The sequence below is a fragment of the Tympanuchus pallidicinctus genome, unplaced genomic scaffold (genome assembly GCF_026119805.1).
Source record: "Tympanuchus pallidicinctus isolate F22 unplaced genomic scaffold, pur_lepc_1.0 scaffold1, whole genome shotgun sequence".
Classification (NCBI taxonomy): domain Eukaryota; kingdom Metazoa; phylum Chordata; class Aves; order Galliformes; family Phasianidae; genus Tympanuchus; species Tympanuchus pallidicinctus.
In genome coordinates this window covers 95575486-95593025 of record NW_026294618.1, presented here as the reverse complement: position 1 = coordinate 95593025, position 17540 = coordinate 95575486, and the positions used below count along the sequence as shown (strand labels likewise).

Here is a 17540-nt window from a genome sequence, read left to right as displayed (position 1 = left end):
GAAACAAAGCATTATGCCTCTGAAGTGAAGGAGATTCAGAAAAGTCATCTACTCCATTTCTCCAGGAACAGTCAATCAAATTTCACTATTAGAAGATGTGAAAGATGAAGTCACATCTACTGAGATGTGTATAAACACCTCCAGTGCTCTGAAGGTTCAAGTTCTGCAAGCAATCTACTTCAGCAGTTCACTGTCTTTTATCTCGAAAAAGTTCTTCCTGATTTAAATAAACTTTAAAGACTTTCCTAGATCTTACCCTATCCACCATGGAACACGGATATTCTCTCTTCCCTTTGCAAAATCCTCTAGAATATTTAATGACAATTCTTAACAGATAATCAATTTTGCAATGATTGTTTTCAGAGACTGAGTTGTCAGAAAGTTAGTTAACTGAAAAAATTATACATAAAGGATGACTAATGAGAGAGTTAGCTCCCAGCACACTCACTGTTTCCAAAGTTTAAGACAGGTAGCTTCATACCTTATACTTTAATTGCCACTTTATGGAAAAAAAAATAACGTCACAAAAGCAATAATAATAAAATCAAGCAGAAACTCAGATGCATCAGCAAACAGCGTAGTAGAAATGTAATTCCACCCTGCTCATGGAAGCAGAGGCGTTTTTACCTGTTTGGTGTGCTTCATCAAATCTTCCTACAAGATCTCCAGATGGCTGGCAAAGACAAAAACATTCCCATGGGAGACCTGGGCATCCATCTGGAGGAAAGCCCTCCAAATCCCACTGGCACTGTCCCAAAGTACAATGAATATCTGTCAGTCTGGCCATCTGTGACTTACTGCGCAGTATAGATGTTGACACCAAAACTGGACAGGTTTGAGCTTGCAAAGATGTCAAACACCTACAGCATAATACAGCTAACAGAATGTCTCAGGACCCAGGCAAGATAATACTGATAATGTCTGCTCTGGTAAAGAATGAGTAGTCATCACTTGCTTTACCATGCACTATGTTTGCACAAATGGCAGCAACAGACAGCAGTAAATGAAGCACAGAATTGCCATCCAGTGCATCAGTGCAGTTTTGCACCTTATGAACATCAAGGAAACAAACAATTTTGAAGTAAGGGCTAGGGAAGAGAAAACTAAAACAAGGGGAGAAAATAAATACTTGCAAGATAATAGCTAATGATTTTCCAATGACTGCATCTATGTAAGAATGGCTGGTATTTTCTAAATACATTTTTGAATGACAAATTCGAAACAAACACTCCAATAAATTATAATTTTCTGTTTCTGACTAGATGCCGTGCTAGATTGTTGGTGCTGTGCTTCACAAAGTCATAGTGTAGACACATAAGAGATAGAAAAGATGAGACAAAAATGATTGCTTAGCAAACGCTTAGCACTACTCGAAAGATATTGTTCCTTAGCAATACTGGAGCACACAAAAGCATTCTCAAAGGTGGATTAAATCAAAAACAAAACATAGCACTGGAAAAAGATACAGTAACAGTATTTCTAACTGATAATAAAATTAAAATTAAAAACCCAACTGACGAATCTGGACCTCCTTGTCTGTAGGATAAACAATCCCAGTTTAATCAATCTGTCTTCTTCTATCATACTCTAGTCAATACTATCTCTCTCTCTCTCTCTCTCCCCCCCTCTCTCTCTGTCCTGGTATCACGCATCCTCTGAAGTGCCCAGCACAGGGTACTATACTCCAACAAATCCTTACTAGGCTCTCATAATCACAATCTATTAGGAAACACGCCAATCCAGTCATAACCATTCATTCATAAGTAATGGGAAAGAAGGGGCACATTAAAAAATAAAATGAATAAATAAACAAAAACAAACAGGAAACAAAACAGAACAGAAAAGAATCCCTCATCCACACAGGTATCACCTTAGTTTTAGTAATGGACCAGTCAGTTCTTTGACAAAGCCTTGAGAAACCATGTTCCCTTCAGGCTCTTTGAAAACTTACAAGTAAAAACAAGTAAAAACTCACAAGTAAAACTTACAAATTAAGAATTATGGGAAGTTCACAATTATTTTTTTTCCCCCAAGTAGATGCTGTAATTGAAAATACTGATTTCTAGTGCAACCCATAATCAGGATAATTCAGGTATATAAGCTCTGTGAGAAATGACAAGCCATGCACATTGTGACAGCTAAGATAAGATATCAGCACACACTGAGCCAATGCACCGAAGTAAACCTGAAAAGCCCTATCTCAGCTTATGCAATCTGGTTAGGAATATTTTGCTGAAAGAATAAGCCATTATAAGTTTGAAGAAAACTTTTAGATGTTTTTGCTACATAAATACACTATTTTGAAATACTTTTCCTTTTTATCTTTAGCATCATTAGAAAATAATTATTGTAGGAATAAGGAACTGGAACAAAGCTCTTCAGGAGCTGCAAATCACACTTAATCTTAGCTTAGTGTCAGACTGCTGCTTTTAAATGCTTGAAGTAGAAAAAAAAGTTGGGCCAAGTATACTTTTCCATACAGTCCTTATTATAACACAGTTAACCTAAGTTATAGTACTTATATGGGATTTACCTACAATTTTCAATCCAGCTTCAGCCTACTTTAAAAGGAGGCAAAGAATTAGAATGGCAAGACATGGGCTTTTTGAGACAGATCTGTAGGTATTTCCACCTGAACAATGATGTGACAAGTAAGGTCCAACCATAACTGCAATACTATGATCTACAAACATCTTTAAAGAGTTAACTATGCAGATTACAACCAATTTCACATTGCTACTGTTTGTGCTTTATTTTGTTCCTCTCACAATGTTTATACTAGCATTTATGAGATTGATGCTGCTAAAATAAATTGAAATGGGTCCTAAATCCCTGATTTTTGAAAGACACAACAAAGCATCTCTCTCTGTTTAGGAAAAACAAACAAACAAAAGAACAAATGCAATACACTGATCTGCTGAACATAGAATAACACATACTTTTATGTTTACTGTTTCACTGGGAGAATCTGCTATTGTTCAGCTATGAAACATAACAAACATGAAATCAATACTCTCAATTTGAAATAGTGTTAGCTCTGAAAATTTACATACCATTCATACATTTCACATACCATTGAAGCACTGTATGTAATAAGATGGCAGACAGACAACCAGCAATATTTAATTACTTGATCTACAACTTCTTCTTGATTGCCAAGGCCTATTACTATTAATGTGTTGACACTACTCCTCATGCCCGTCTGAGGCTCAAGGCATGCTTTTTCATATTTGTATTAATTTGGAAGCTGTAGTAAAATTAGTAAGTCAACACTTACAAAAAACGTTTCTAGGACTAGGATTCAACTACTGAATAGAAACAGAATTCCTTGACTCAATTCCTTTTCCTTAGCTTAAATCTGGACACATCCCAAAATGTTCTGATTTACATGATTTACACTCAGCCAATCTGACTTGCATACAAACTCTCTTCAAGGAATTTCAATAAGAAATTAACACATACTACTACTCTCTGACAGTGGCACATGTTTCAAAACAAGCACCATTCAAAACTGAAAATCACAAAAATCACACCTATTTACTAAAGTAACAGAGAACTCTAGTTATTTTTGAAAGCATAATGAATGTGCAAAAATTGATATTCATATGATCACCTCAGTTTAATTACTCTCCCAAGAGAATATCAGATGCATAATCAGAGCCAACTATACTGATCCACAATTTAAACACTTACATAAGATGAAGAGGAAAGCCCACATTACAGATGGCAAAATTATATGATGCAGGGAAGGTGACAAATTCAGGTTTACCAAACCTAAAATTATGCTGAATGGCTTTAAACTTGAACTTCTTTTGGAACACTGCCAAGGATCTAGTATCAAGGGATACTTTAGAGAAGCATATTCTGTATGCAAAAGTGCCAGGAGAATATGTTAGGGAAATTAAATCATTCTGTTCCACTATTCAGCACTCACAGAAGCCTGAGCAGAGGCTGGTAATTAGCTAATTTGCATGAATGTGTGAAGAACAGTATTTAAAAGAATTCCAGCAAAGCAATCTTTAAGAAACAAGAGAGCCTGGCCTAACTGGCTAGCAAGCTCAAATATCTTGTCATCCTTCTGTCTGTGGCAGGACAAACCACTTTTAGCTGTACAAGGATGGGTGGCTAGACCTCTGAAAATAGCTACATGTACAGTTAAATGTGTCATTCTCTCACAAAGAATCTAATCAGAGTCCCATTTAAATGGACTGCAAATCTGGATCAAGAGAAGCAGCAAATCTGACCATCATTCCGAATACCCTGCCGAAAAGTAAACACTGTTCTTTTGTTCATCCAACTATCTTCAGGACTGTGCTCAGGAAAAGCACCAGGGCAGTCAAGGCTGAACTCCAGAAATCTCCTCTAGGTGCTACTGAGTAACATGCAGCCTCTATGGATGCTGTGATGGTCCTTGAAAATATCACAGACCTCTTTACTTAACTCACACGAAACAGTAACTGCTAGCCCAATAATTCAGAATTACTAGGTAACAAGAACTGTGTGTTCATACAGCATCATTTTCATGCAGGATGATTTACATCCCAACAGTGCACATCATCTCTTGCAGGCAGAGCTGGAGGAAGGCAATCACCAGCATGTACTGTACACAGACCTGCACCTGCTGGCCACTGCCACTGGGCTTCTAGCTTACAGTGCTAGGAACCAGGCATCACACCAAATCAGAGGTCTGCTGAAATGGGATTCTCATTTCTCCACCGGTCCTCAAAACAGAGCGAGTCTCCCGGGCAGTATTTAATGCACAAAGCCCTGGGTGCAGCTGGGGCTTGGCAAGCACTGTGCAGACTCACCTCGGAACAGATCAGCTTCTCTGATGTTTGCATTCAAAAGGACAGCACTTCTGAATGCACTCCACCACCTTGCTTGACTTTGCTAATTAACTACAAGCCACAGAAAAAAGCGGCCCTGCAATCCAGAGGACCTCTTCATGAATTTGTTACTTTTTATTTACTTCTAAAAGAATGCCAAGTTGAAGCCAAGGCACATCTTCTGCAAATCTGTTTTTAAAATGATCATTTTGGAATAATTTCCCATAGGTTGTAAATTACTATCTCCACAGATTTCCAGATGCTCCAGGTGAAGATTTTAATTTGAAATACAGCTATTACCTTTCCTATATTCAATGTATTATCTTCCAAGGCTCTAACTCTACAGTTTCATGCCAAGTCCCCTAGGCAAAATCGCGGTAAGTCAAACCTAAGTCCTTAGCTATAATGAAGAATATTTTACATAGAAAAGGATAACACCTTTAACAGCACACACATTTGTTTTTCTATTGCTGGTGTTTTGTACTTGGCATTGCAACAGCAGCTGTGGTATATCATCTGTCTATAAGCTGATCAATTCTGTATATGCAACATGCATTTCAGAAGCAATACAGCTTCTACAGCTTCATACCCTGCTTATGAAACACCAGCCCAAAAGCTGTTTTCAAAGTTACACAAATATTACATCCATTCTACTATGCAAACATTCGTTCTGGAATCTTGACAGCAAGGAACTAACTATTAATGCTTCAACAACATTTGCAAGTTGGAAAAAAATAAAGGAAGAAATGTTCTGCGTCAATAGAAGCCTCCTCTTCATGGAAACACATGCCAAAAATAAATATGGAATTCCCTCATGTGGCCCTCATGCTTTCTTCGCTGTTTTCCCATAGACTTAAAAAACTTCAAGTATAGGTTTGGATTTAAAAGAAACATACACAAAAAGTTGTGGAGCAGAAGGTAAAAAAAGAAAACAGAAACCAAAAGAACCTACTTATTTCTAGTGGATTGTGAGGCTTGTAATTATCCGCATTACGTTCATAGATAATGTTATTACAGTGAGATGAAGTTAACAGATTTTATGCAGTTTCTTTAACTGAGAATAGCAGAAAAAAACAGAAAAGGTTTTGGACATGGAACTCATATTTTTAGTACTGAAACAGAAACAGCAAAGTTGGATCCAAATGCAGAGTATCTTTGAGCTTGTTTTGCCTTTAATCTTCTGCTGGTTTTTCTAACAACATTTGTAGCCACACTTCACGGTGCAGATGAAGCAAGTAATTCTCTCGAGCGAGCATATCAGAGGTACAGAAGAAAGTACTGACTTAACTGCTGGGACCCTTCTATGATAAATCACATTTCCAAACTGACTGCAAGTTATTATCAATCAGCGGTAGGAAAAACAGCTTTCCTCTCATATTCTCAAACTGTAGGCGTATAACATAACCCTTGCTGCCCACTTTGCACCTTTCCCAAGATATCTGTTTTCTGCCTGTCATCATGCTCAGATGTCCTCCAGCTCTTCAAAGACCTCCCACCTAGCTGAATTAGTTGGTTTCACTGCTGTGATTCAAGTCCCTTTGTCTTGACAAACTCTCATACCCATCTTATTTCTTCTTTTCCTTTATCATCATACTATGTCTCTTCTTCAGAGAGAAGTTTCTTGTGTCCTTCAAATTCTGACTATTCCAATTTCTTCTCTCCCTCTCTCATCTTTGACTATTCATGAGCCATTAAAAATATACCATGCATGTAGGCCTATCTTACAGGCAAGGCATACAAAGATTCATGTCAGATCTTGTTTCAATTGCCAGTTTAGCTGCAGGCCCTGTGGCACCCCAAGAAACCCTGCTTATGCCACAACAGAAATATTAGGTAATCATTTTGCAACCTCAGCAGCAGCACAAAGATAATAGAGGACAGAGCATGCTCACTGATACAAACCCTTTGAAGATTTTAAATTCAAAAATCAACTGAGGATAAAAGGAACAGAATCTTGAAGTCTTAAACTGTCACATTCAAGTGGATTTACTATGGCTAAATGGACATCACTGACTTAACATGACTGACCATTTTATTGAGTACAAACTGTGAGAGTCAGAGACTGTTCATTCTGCAGGTGTCAGAGTATCATCAAGGCTGTTACTAAATAGTAACTCTTCTTTCTTAAGAACGTGTAAATAATAGGTAACTTTCATGACACAGGTAATATCAAAACCTTGCACTCAATAAATCATTGATCGCTTAAGTGAAAAGCCATGTAGTAAACAAACTTGATTACAGTGGCGTGCAAAATTAACAAAATAAAGATGAGATATTGACTTACAGAGTCCTGTTTTAAAAGGACAGAATAGGCAAAGAGCGTGCAAGAAAAATGCTTGCATGTTGGCTGGGCCAGTAAAGCTCCACACGCTGAAGATAAAGAAGTAGTCAGCCATGCAGCTATCTGCAGTGTACACTTAAAATTGTCTGCTTTCATATATAAATGTTGGACTCAAAGGGCACAACATTAATGTCTCTAAAGGGAAATTCTGATCCTTGTATTGAGGACCGCCCATGTCAGACACCCAACACTAGAAATCCCAGGTCTGATTCCCACATAGAGCCCCTCCTAACTTCTGCCAACCAACAACTGACACGGCTACAGATTGAAGCCTGATGTTCCTTTCTAGTTCATGCATCTGTCCACTATCAGTTTTACAGGTTTCCTACACAAAAATTCTTTGTTGCTTCCCAGAGGAAGGAAATTAGTTTCTAAAAAAACAAAAACATATCAACACCACACACCAGAAAAAGAACAATAAAAACTCTCACACCTGATTTAGGCAGTTTGGCCTGAGGGGAAGGAAGGTCCCTCCCCTTTCTTTTCTTTATATTATCAGCAGCTTCACTCTGCTGGACAGCCCACCAGTGAAGGTCTCTACACAAGTCCTTGCCATCAGAAAACCACTGGTACAAAAGGTAAAGAGAGAACAAAAACTGGTTGTTCAGGCAATGCAAGGAGGTGGAAACAGACATCTGACTAGTCCTCTCCATAGCAAACTATTGAAAAGCAGAAAGATTACAAAAGATACTATGCTGAGCTGCAAGCTTAGGGATTCCTATCTGTGTTTGTTGGGCCATGACTTTATATTTGATTAAATGAACTTTGTATTTGGTCACGTAAATTCAGCATACCAAAACATTGCCACACACGGTATACCAGTAACAGAACTGAGTGAAAAGGCAACGTGTGAAGGGAGGAAATTGATGGATCGGAGGATACTTGCATATAAAATGTCAATCAATTATGCAACCATCTGCATGACTCAGTAGATGTGAAGAATTATTCTCCTGAAGGACTGTACTTGAAAACAGTCTCCACAACTTTTCTCTACTCCACACTTCTTCCATCCATTTACTGAGCACAAGCATGCTTCAACACTGCTATGGATTACAGAACATTTCATTAAACCTTAATCTCTCACAGGAAATAAGACTACAGTCTGTAGCTGCTTCACCTAGGCTTCACGTCCCACATTGTGCCAGCTCCAGCTATCTAAGTATTAAACTCACGAACCCACTGTGACCAGACCCACAAAAACACAATACTGCTTCATAGAGTTTTATCTCAGAAGAGATTTCTCCCTTTTTCAGGTCAAGTAATAAACAGTCTTTAACACTCTCAGTAACAGCTAGATACAACTGCATTACTGTACCAACAGCCATATAGCACACATTCACACTATACAACTGGGGTCAGATTTTCAAAGTTGATCAAAACTTAAGACTTTAGGAGAATGTCACTCATTTTTAGGTTCATGAGCAAAATGCCTGTGCTGTGCTGTGCCTGAATTTCCAAGTGCTCAGCACCCAGTGAGAACAAACAGTCCTGGTTCATATCACTTGTATAGCAAATAGCCATTTCTCAGCAGACTCTATCAAAAGCTGTTCCAGCTTTGTTCTTTTCAGCAGCATTGCCGCCTAATGGCACCAAACATTTCCTGCAAAATAAAGATAGGCTTACTTAGCTTTTCAAAATAATTGATTTGAAAAACTGGGACAGAGAACATGTGGAATGTATTAACAGGTCCTGATCTTTCAGGAGGAGCCGTCAGTTGGTCTGTATGAGAGTAGACCATTCTCCTGCTGTGTAAGCTTTGCATTTCAGGAATTTAGAAACTGGTCTGGGTGGAGAAAGGCAAGAAATTCCTTTTCTGCTGAACTCAGACATAAAAAGGATCTGAGTTCAGAGGTACCTTGTCACTCTGCTTTCCAAGAAATAAATTCTTTAAAAAATAAGTATGTTTTGCCAATCTGTATAGTCATAAAAATAGGTTTACATAATTTGCTGCTTCTCTTCTACATAGAATATGTTTTTGTTACAATTAAAGTTAAGAAATAAGATGCAAGTATGGTGATTGAAGTGCAATGTATGTTCAGGAACAGATTGATCTCTGTTTTTGTATTTTGTCTTCTAAGACAAACAGGCAAAGCAGAGGCTTGACATTGTTTACCATAATAACTGTTATTCTGATCATGCCTCAGTATGTGTGCACATATGCACAAGTACCTTTTTATAGACAACGCTGTATAAAAGCAGCAAGTGGCTTAGTAATATAATTGAATCCATCTTGAGCATAAAATCTTCATCCGCTCCTAAGACTTCTATCTTTCCCACTTTCTGGCAACCCTGACAAATCCGAAAGGTATATACCTAATGAGATTCAACAAAGCAACCCCAGATACGTGTACAGACTGGGAGAAGAGCTTCTTTAAAGTAGCCTGTTTGGGAAGGACTTAGTTTTTCTTCTACCAGGACTGCTTAGCACAAGCCAGCAGTGTGCACTTGCAGCATGGAAGGCCAGCATTATCGTGTGCTGCACCAAAAGTGGCTATTGAGGAGACGGAGGTGATTGTTCACCTCTGCTTTGTCCTTGTGAGGCCCCATGTAGAGCACTGCATCCAGGCCTGGGGCTCTCAACTCAAGAGAAATACGGAGCTTCTTGAGAGAGTCCAGAGGAGGGTCAGTCAGAGGGCTGAAGCACCTCTCCTACAAAGACAGTTTGAAGGAGCTTGGCTTGTTTAGTTTGGAGAAGAGAAGGCTCCAGGGAAATCTCACCTCAGCCTCCCAGAACTGAAAGGGAGATAGATTATAAGCAGGAGAGAAATCAATTTTTTACATGAGTAAACAGCAATAAGATGGGAAAGAATTTTAAACTAACGGAGAGAAGATTCAGTTTAGATGTCAGGAGGAATTTTTTCACTGAGAGGGCAGTGAGGGACTGGCTGCCCAGAGAAGTTGCAGATGCCCTTTTTCTGTAGGTATACAAAGCCAGGTTGAATGGGGACCTGGGGAATCTGATCTAGTGACTCACCTAGAGGTCGTACCTGCCTATGGCAGAGAGTTGGAACTAGATGATCTTTGAGGTCCCCTTCCAACCCAAACCATTCTATGACTCTAGGACACTTCTCAAAGATAATAAAACTAGTCAAATTTAAGTAATGCCTGCTGAGTTTTACTGTTTACAACCTTAACTTTACAAGAACCCCTAAACTAATGCACAGCAAAGCCACTGTTGTGGAACTGGAATAGCTAGGCTATAACAGGGAATCAACACTGTTTGCAGGGCCTGCTTCCCATTCAGGACTGGCTAAAATCCTACACAGTTTCAGCGGATCCAAGCTAACTTGAGACCTTCTAATTCCTCCCCCATCACTTTGCAAGTTCCCCATAAGAGTATGCTGTGCTACTGATTACAACACATAGTTCCTTGCCAATAATCTCTCCAGAGCAGAGACTATTTTTTATAAAACTGAAGGTAATTGTAAAAGTTTTTAAATTCTAAGAGGGTCAAATGTTACCTTTTAATTATGCCTGTTCTAGACTTACAACTTCTGTAATTTCTCACTGCGCCATTTCTGCTCCTCTTATTCCTACTACCTTCCGTTGCAGCTCTGAAATGTCAGAGAACTCAGAGCTACTACTCCTAATTTTGATGCCTCTAAGTTGCCAAAATACTCACAGAGAAACCTACACATCATGCTTAGGACAAGGTAACTCAGTGCAGGCAGAAAATCAATAAGGTAATACGACAATAAACAAAATATTGTACACAAAGAAAACCACAATGAAAGCTAAAATAGATGGTATAGAATCTCAGAGTCTGAAATCATCACATACTGCACTGAGGTGAACTGAAGGAAAACAAGCACATTGTAGAAGTATTACTTCAGCTAAGAGTAAACACAAATCAAAACCAAATTGCAATCCATCAAGAAAATGCGCTTTATTTGTCCATAGGTTTATAAAAATGCAAAAAGACAACACTTCTCCACTATAACACGATACAGCCTTGCCATTTAGCACAAACTGCACTCAGGTCTTGCTCTTCTCTGACATCGCTAAACTCCATGGAAACCTTAGAATGACATTTGGACTGAAATAGGCTCTGTCATCCCAGAACTCAAAAGCAGTCTAACAAAAGATCTTACATCTCATTTTTTGGCTGTACATTTTCACCACTTAGCACAGTTGAAGAGTTACAATTCCCGTTGCCACTACGAAATAAAGTTTTCATTCCTAACAATCATAGCATACACAAGTTGAACCGTTTTTCCATTTGAGGCCAAGACAAGATTCAGAGTTACTTGTAAAGTACAGTGCACACTGAAAAAATCAAACAAAATCAAAACCGACAAAGATGAGTCTGCATTGAAGGGTAGAGGACGATAAAAACTGGGAGATCAGACTCCTGAAAATCTATTATATGTATGTAAAGCATTACCCTGTTATAAGCAGAGGGCAGGGTAGAGCAAAGAGATCCTTCTAAAAATATTTATTAGTATTATTATTTACTCAGGGGGATCATCAGGGGTCTGCCTCATTTAAATGAGTGCAACCAGATGGGTCATGTTGGTTTTATTCCCTCCTTCTCTTTGCAAACTCAGCCAGCCTCCATGACTAATATTCCCAGCACAGGGTCAAGGAAGTTACTCAAATTTTTTACCTAGCAAACAGGTCCTCTGCAAATGTGTTTTGTGCTGAGTTAATTGGACAGACCAAGACACATGCAGGAAAATAGCCAGGAAATCTGTTTTCTTGGCAAGAAGCCACATAATTTTGTTCTACGAAGAAAACACATATTTGTATGTGTGCAGGCAGTATATGTTATACTGAAGTAACCAAAATTATTATAGACCAAAATATAAAAAATAATCTTTAAAAAGAGATTTGAGACTTGGATAGTTGCAAGTATCATACCGCAATAAAGTTTACTTTCTTGAATGCAAATAAATCACTATGAATTTCCAGTGATAACAAAATGTACATCACCATAGAACATTTCTGTGAGGTGTGGGAAAAAAAGATAGACTGGCAAAAGAAAACAAACAAAAGAACCCAAACTGGTTCTTTTACAAACAAATATTTCTATTTGTTTCATTTATTGTTATCAATTCAAAGAAGCAGGCAAAGAATTACAGGATTCATTCCTAAAATGAGGTCCCCCCCACTAACAGCTGCAAGTACTTAAAGACTTTCAGAAAACTACACCCTTAATTCCTTAGATCTGACCTTCCCAAATTTAACTCTTACAAATGCTTCCCCAGTCACAGTTTATTTCAGTTCTAGGCAGTGTATTTGTAGTGTATTAGTCTACTTTCAAACCTGATGGAGTCATAGGGCTCTCTTACGTTGCTGATTTTCAGATACTATAGCAATATAGCAAAAGAGAAATATCTCATGGCCAAGTTGTTAATAGCTCGCTAGCTCAGGTAACACCACTGTTTGGTAATAATATCCAAGGTAGTATATCAAGTCCGTGCATGCTTAGGATTTTTTGTTTGTTTGCTTTGTTTGCTTTTTTCCTTTTTATCTCAGAAACCTGGAAATGTGTGCCAGACAGAACTAGCTGAACTCAGTCATACTGATACCTTTAACATTTGTGTTTTAAATCTCAGAACTTATGAGTTCATTTGTTAATAAGCAACCAGAATCACAGAATGGCCATGGTTGGAAGGGACCTCAAGGATCATGAATCTCCAACCCCCCTGCCACAGGCAGGGCCACCAACCTCCACATTTAATACTAGACCAGGCTACCCAAGGCCCTATCCAATCTGGCCTTGAACACCTGTAGGGACAGGTTCCTGTTCCAGCACCTCACCACTCTCTCTGTAAAGAACTTCCTCTTGACATCCAAACTAAATCTTCCCTCCCTCAACTTAAAACCATTTCCCCTTGTCCTGCCAAGCAGCTAAATAAGAGGCTAGAGACTCACTCTGAATAGACAGGTCCACATCAATTTGTAAACAATTAAAAGCATCACCCTAAATAGGATTTTTGCTGTTTTATATGAAAGCAATCTGATAGATTATGGAGGCCTTGATCCCAGATCTTTGAATGGAGGGGTATAATCACTGCTAGCACTTGCCCACATTAAACTTTCAGTTAATATCAAACACGGCTATTAATATCAAAACAGGGCTATCAGATGGATACATCTGATTGGAACAGGTTGCCCAGAGGCTGTGGATGCTCCCTCTCTGGAAATGTTCACAGCCAAGCTGGGTGGGGCTGTGAGCAACCTGGTCTAGAGGAAGCTGTCCCTGCCTATAGAAGGGAGTTGGAACTAGATCATCTTAAGGGACCCTTCCAACCCAAACCAGATGTTAAGATGTTGCCAGACAAGGATCTTTAGCCGTTAACTGAGTGTCCACATGCTCTCTAGCTTATCCCTTTCTCAAACTGAAAAGAAGAAACAACAGGGCAGCCGCATGGTAGCACTTCTATTACCAAAGTGCTGGGGCACAAGTGATTTTATCAATACCTTAGGACTGAACAATGCCAGTTTTACAAGCATCCATCTTCAGGGCGCACAGCCAGCTCATAGCTTTTTTCCACTGTCAAGGGGCCAAATACATCCCTTGTTTGTGTTCATTACTGATTACAGGGATGGAGTCCACAGGATGGCAACAAACAGCTTATCCAACACGAGAGGAGAGGAAAACAAATACTGTACAGAAAAACTTTTTGCTCCCTCTGAAAGTTCCCTGCAATTTGGTGTATGCTGTACCTTACACTTGCTAGGGACAACATGTCACCTCTACATTTTTTATTTTTGCATGGAGAAGAAGATAAGCATAAATGAACCACTGGATTTAACTATTAAAGAAGTATCCATCCAATAATACAACCACCATGCAAGAATTTATAAAGATTTAACCATCAATAGTGGCCACGAGGTGATACCTAGCGGGGAGAAGACCTGATCAGACCAATCAAGTAACCACATTTTTCTTAGAATATTCTTCTGCTTTTTAGAGCTCAGAGGCCTTGAGCCACAGGCAATGTTCTTTCTTAAATGGTTTCCTTGGTGGGTCTTTTTCCACAAGTGTATATTATCGATTCATTACATTCACACAAAGAAGTTCTAAATAACATGAAACCATGCTAACATATCTGATTTGCTAGTTCGGACCAAATTTCCACCCTTGCAACCCAGGCACAGGTACCCAAGGAGGGAGGGCAGTGAGACTGCAGCCTATATCTCTCCCTGTATCTTTTCCGCCAAGCTTCACTTCATTTTTATGATGGTTTCAAAACCATCAAACCACAATGGAACATGAGAATGAAAAAATTTCCAGCCAGAAGAATGACTCAGTAAATTAGATTAAAACTATAGCAATAAATTGCTGCTTGTGGTTTGCTTATATTTTTTCTTCTTTTGCCTAATTCTGCAAAACTGGCCCACCTTCCTTTTCCCTGGCTCCCACCTCTGACAGTAAGAAGTTATGAGGCCTTAATATCCCTGCAGCATGAAGGAGAAATTGCTTGTTTTCTTCTCCCCATGAGGCTTTTACGAAACATTTAGACTTCACCAGCTCAGCAAACAGAATACAAAACACTGCCAATAGCAGAGAACATCAAGGTATGTTACCAAGTGTACTTGATAAACAGAAAGAAAAAGGCAAGGTATGTTTTTTAGTTTAGTTTTGTTTTTTTTGGTTTTTTTTTTTGTAGCAACTGATGTTAAATTGCATGAAAATTTGTTACAAATTGCAAGCTTTTGTTCCTTTTGTTACTCATCCTGACCACAATAAAATGCCTCATTCTGGACTCTGAATAATTAACTGTAAAAAGAGAAACTGCAGGGAGAAAAAGAAAAAGAAATTCACAAAAGACTACTGAACTTCTAAGCATTTATTAAGGAGATTAAGGACCAAAAGCGGTAACCTTTAACAGAAAGGTGGCATACATATCCTTCCTAGGCAAAAGCTCCAGCTGTATCAGCAGAAAGACACTGCTAGGCAACTCACACTGAAGCACCAAGGGTATTTCAAAGCAAGGAGTTTGTTAATTGTAAAGCCACCAAACCACTTGATCAAGCAAGAAGGATGAGACAAAGGAACAGTTGGAATGAGATGTTTTAAACTCCATATTTTAAAAAATGCTTATTGAATACAAGCCCTCTTTCCCAATATTATCAGCAAATTACTGCACTAAACAGATCTCAGCCACTGTGTGCTCTTGTGCAGCTAAATAAAATCAACTCATACCTGCTGTACTGTGAGGATCTCACATGCAGGCTTTCACACTTTAACTCTTGCTGTTAAAAAAAACAATCCTATCTGATTCTGAGAAAGGTTCATTCAGGCTTCTGACACACAAAATATTCAAAGCCAGCAAGGACAACCATACAACTTTACACAGAATGTAAATGTAGTTCATTCAGATGAACCTTCATAGGCTACAGAATCATGTTAGAGATTTAGCATTGGACTCAGATGCTACAGCTTGTTTTGTTTACTTTTAGATAAATACTTGTTTATACTCAAGTAGCACTTTAATTTAGAAGTAAGCCCAAATATAACCAAATTATGTTTGGTATTTGTAAGTTTAAATCATTAGAGGCACATTTTCATTTTACAAGATACACACACACAGGCATCCATACGCACCAAACAAACCCTGCAGCTCAGCAACAATACAAATGTTTTCTGAACTGAGCCTGGACCCTGTTCTACCACAGCCAAGTACTCTGTTATCCACTTGATTTCTGAACAGCATGTATTCTTTTTAGCTCATCTGAATGCCAAAAGAGACTTATGGTGCTATTTGTCATTTGCCATGCTATTGTCATCTATTTCACCCCTTGGGAAAATAACATCCACCCACAATTTCTAAAGCTTGTATTAGTGAGTACTGCCTAGCACTAACTGTATTTCCAGGAAAAAAGATCCATTTTTTCAACTATTCTAATCACTGATTTAAACTTTAACAGTAAAACAAACAGATTCAGTTTAGGCATTCACAGTGATACTTGACTCATGTTATGCCAAAGAGGAAAAAAAAGTACAGCAATACCCACTTGGTATATCCACTGAGATTATGGTGCTGGGAAAACGAGATCAGTGAGTACTGAGTTGTTTGGCCCAGAGTTGAAGCATTTCTATGCATGAAAAAGGCCAGGTCAAAGTAATGACTGTACCAAGTAGTTACTATTTTTGCCCCTCACTGCTGGGTATGCACGGACTTCTCTGCACAGTACTGATGGTAGAAGAGAAGATCCAAATTTTCTCCACTGCTCACAGTGAGATTTGCTTTGGCAATCCAGAACCCATAGTGATACTGATCCAATAGACCAGAGCATTTAAGCAGACTGGTCATTCCACAGTGACTGTTAGGCAGTTTATCAATGAACATCATCCTAACTTCTCCAGGAATATTTAATAAACTAATTAGAGACTATGGGAATGAGCTATCGTGACAAACAGATATGCATTAAAGAGTGAAATATTCAGGTGCATCACAGTGAACTGTCTGCAGGAATAGACACATTTCCAACAGCAAATCTAAGGGAATTACAAAACATTCATTGCACATCATCTTCTCTAGAGCGAAAAGTTTAGGCACTATACTCAATGCATCCTAAACTGAGCAGGCTGTAATAACCATGGTAAGGTAGTAACAAACTAAGTAATGCTAATTACAGTCAACTCTTATGACTGGAGGAAAAGGATTCCATTGGTCTTGAAATCTTGGATAGTTGCTGACCTACATAATGAAAGATAACATGAAAAAGTCTCTCTCGATGTAGGTCACTGATCCAGTACTTTTTATTAGCCTGTATGCCTTGCACTTCAGCAGCTTCATCTGTTGCCAGTATTACATGACACTCATTCACAACAACAGAGTTCAAAATTCAGTCAGAGATGTCCCTATTTACAGAGAGCAAGAACTAGATGAAGCATCTCCCTAATCGTTTTTTTCTTGGCTTGATTTTGTCATGAGAATTACTGAGCTTACTGTAAATCAAACAAAAGCTAGGCAAGTGCCAAACCTATGGTACAGTGGTGGGTTTTGTTTTTTTTGGTTTTTTTTGGTTTTTTTTTTTAGGTGAGCTGCAATTTGGGAATGCATCTGGAATCCCACTAGCTGCCTAGGTAGCTTTGCTGTAAGAAACGTACATCTGTATTTCTGTTACTTCACAAAGTTTCTCTTCACAAGCTGGTCCCCCACATAGCCATGATACCTGACATCTTCTTCATAAACTGATAAAGTTCTCCGTGAAAATGATACTATCAGCTGCCTCAAAATTTACCAATCCACCAATTACAGGGCAGCAGAAGTTCATACCTCATATGATATAGTCATATAGTCACTGCCACTCAAGCTGGCTCCTCAGTTTAAAAATCTGTCTTTTTTGGGTCTTGAATATTTTATGTTCTTGGATCAGGCTACCAAGTCTTCAGTGACACCAGTGACACTACCAGC

The 17540-nt window shown here is 38.6% G+C and overlaps 1 protein-coding gene across 10 annotated transcripts in view; it reads right to left on the bottom strand.

The window, feature by feature from the left end:
• The window catches only part of PLCB4 (phospholipase C beta 4), a 196596-nt gene that overhangs the window by 108991 nt on the left and 70065 nt on the right, over window positions 1–17540 (bottom strand). The window lies entirely within an intron of this gene.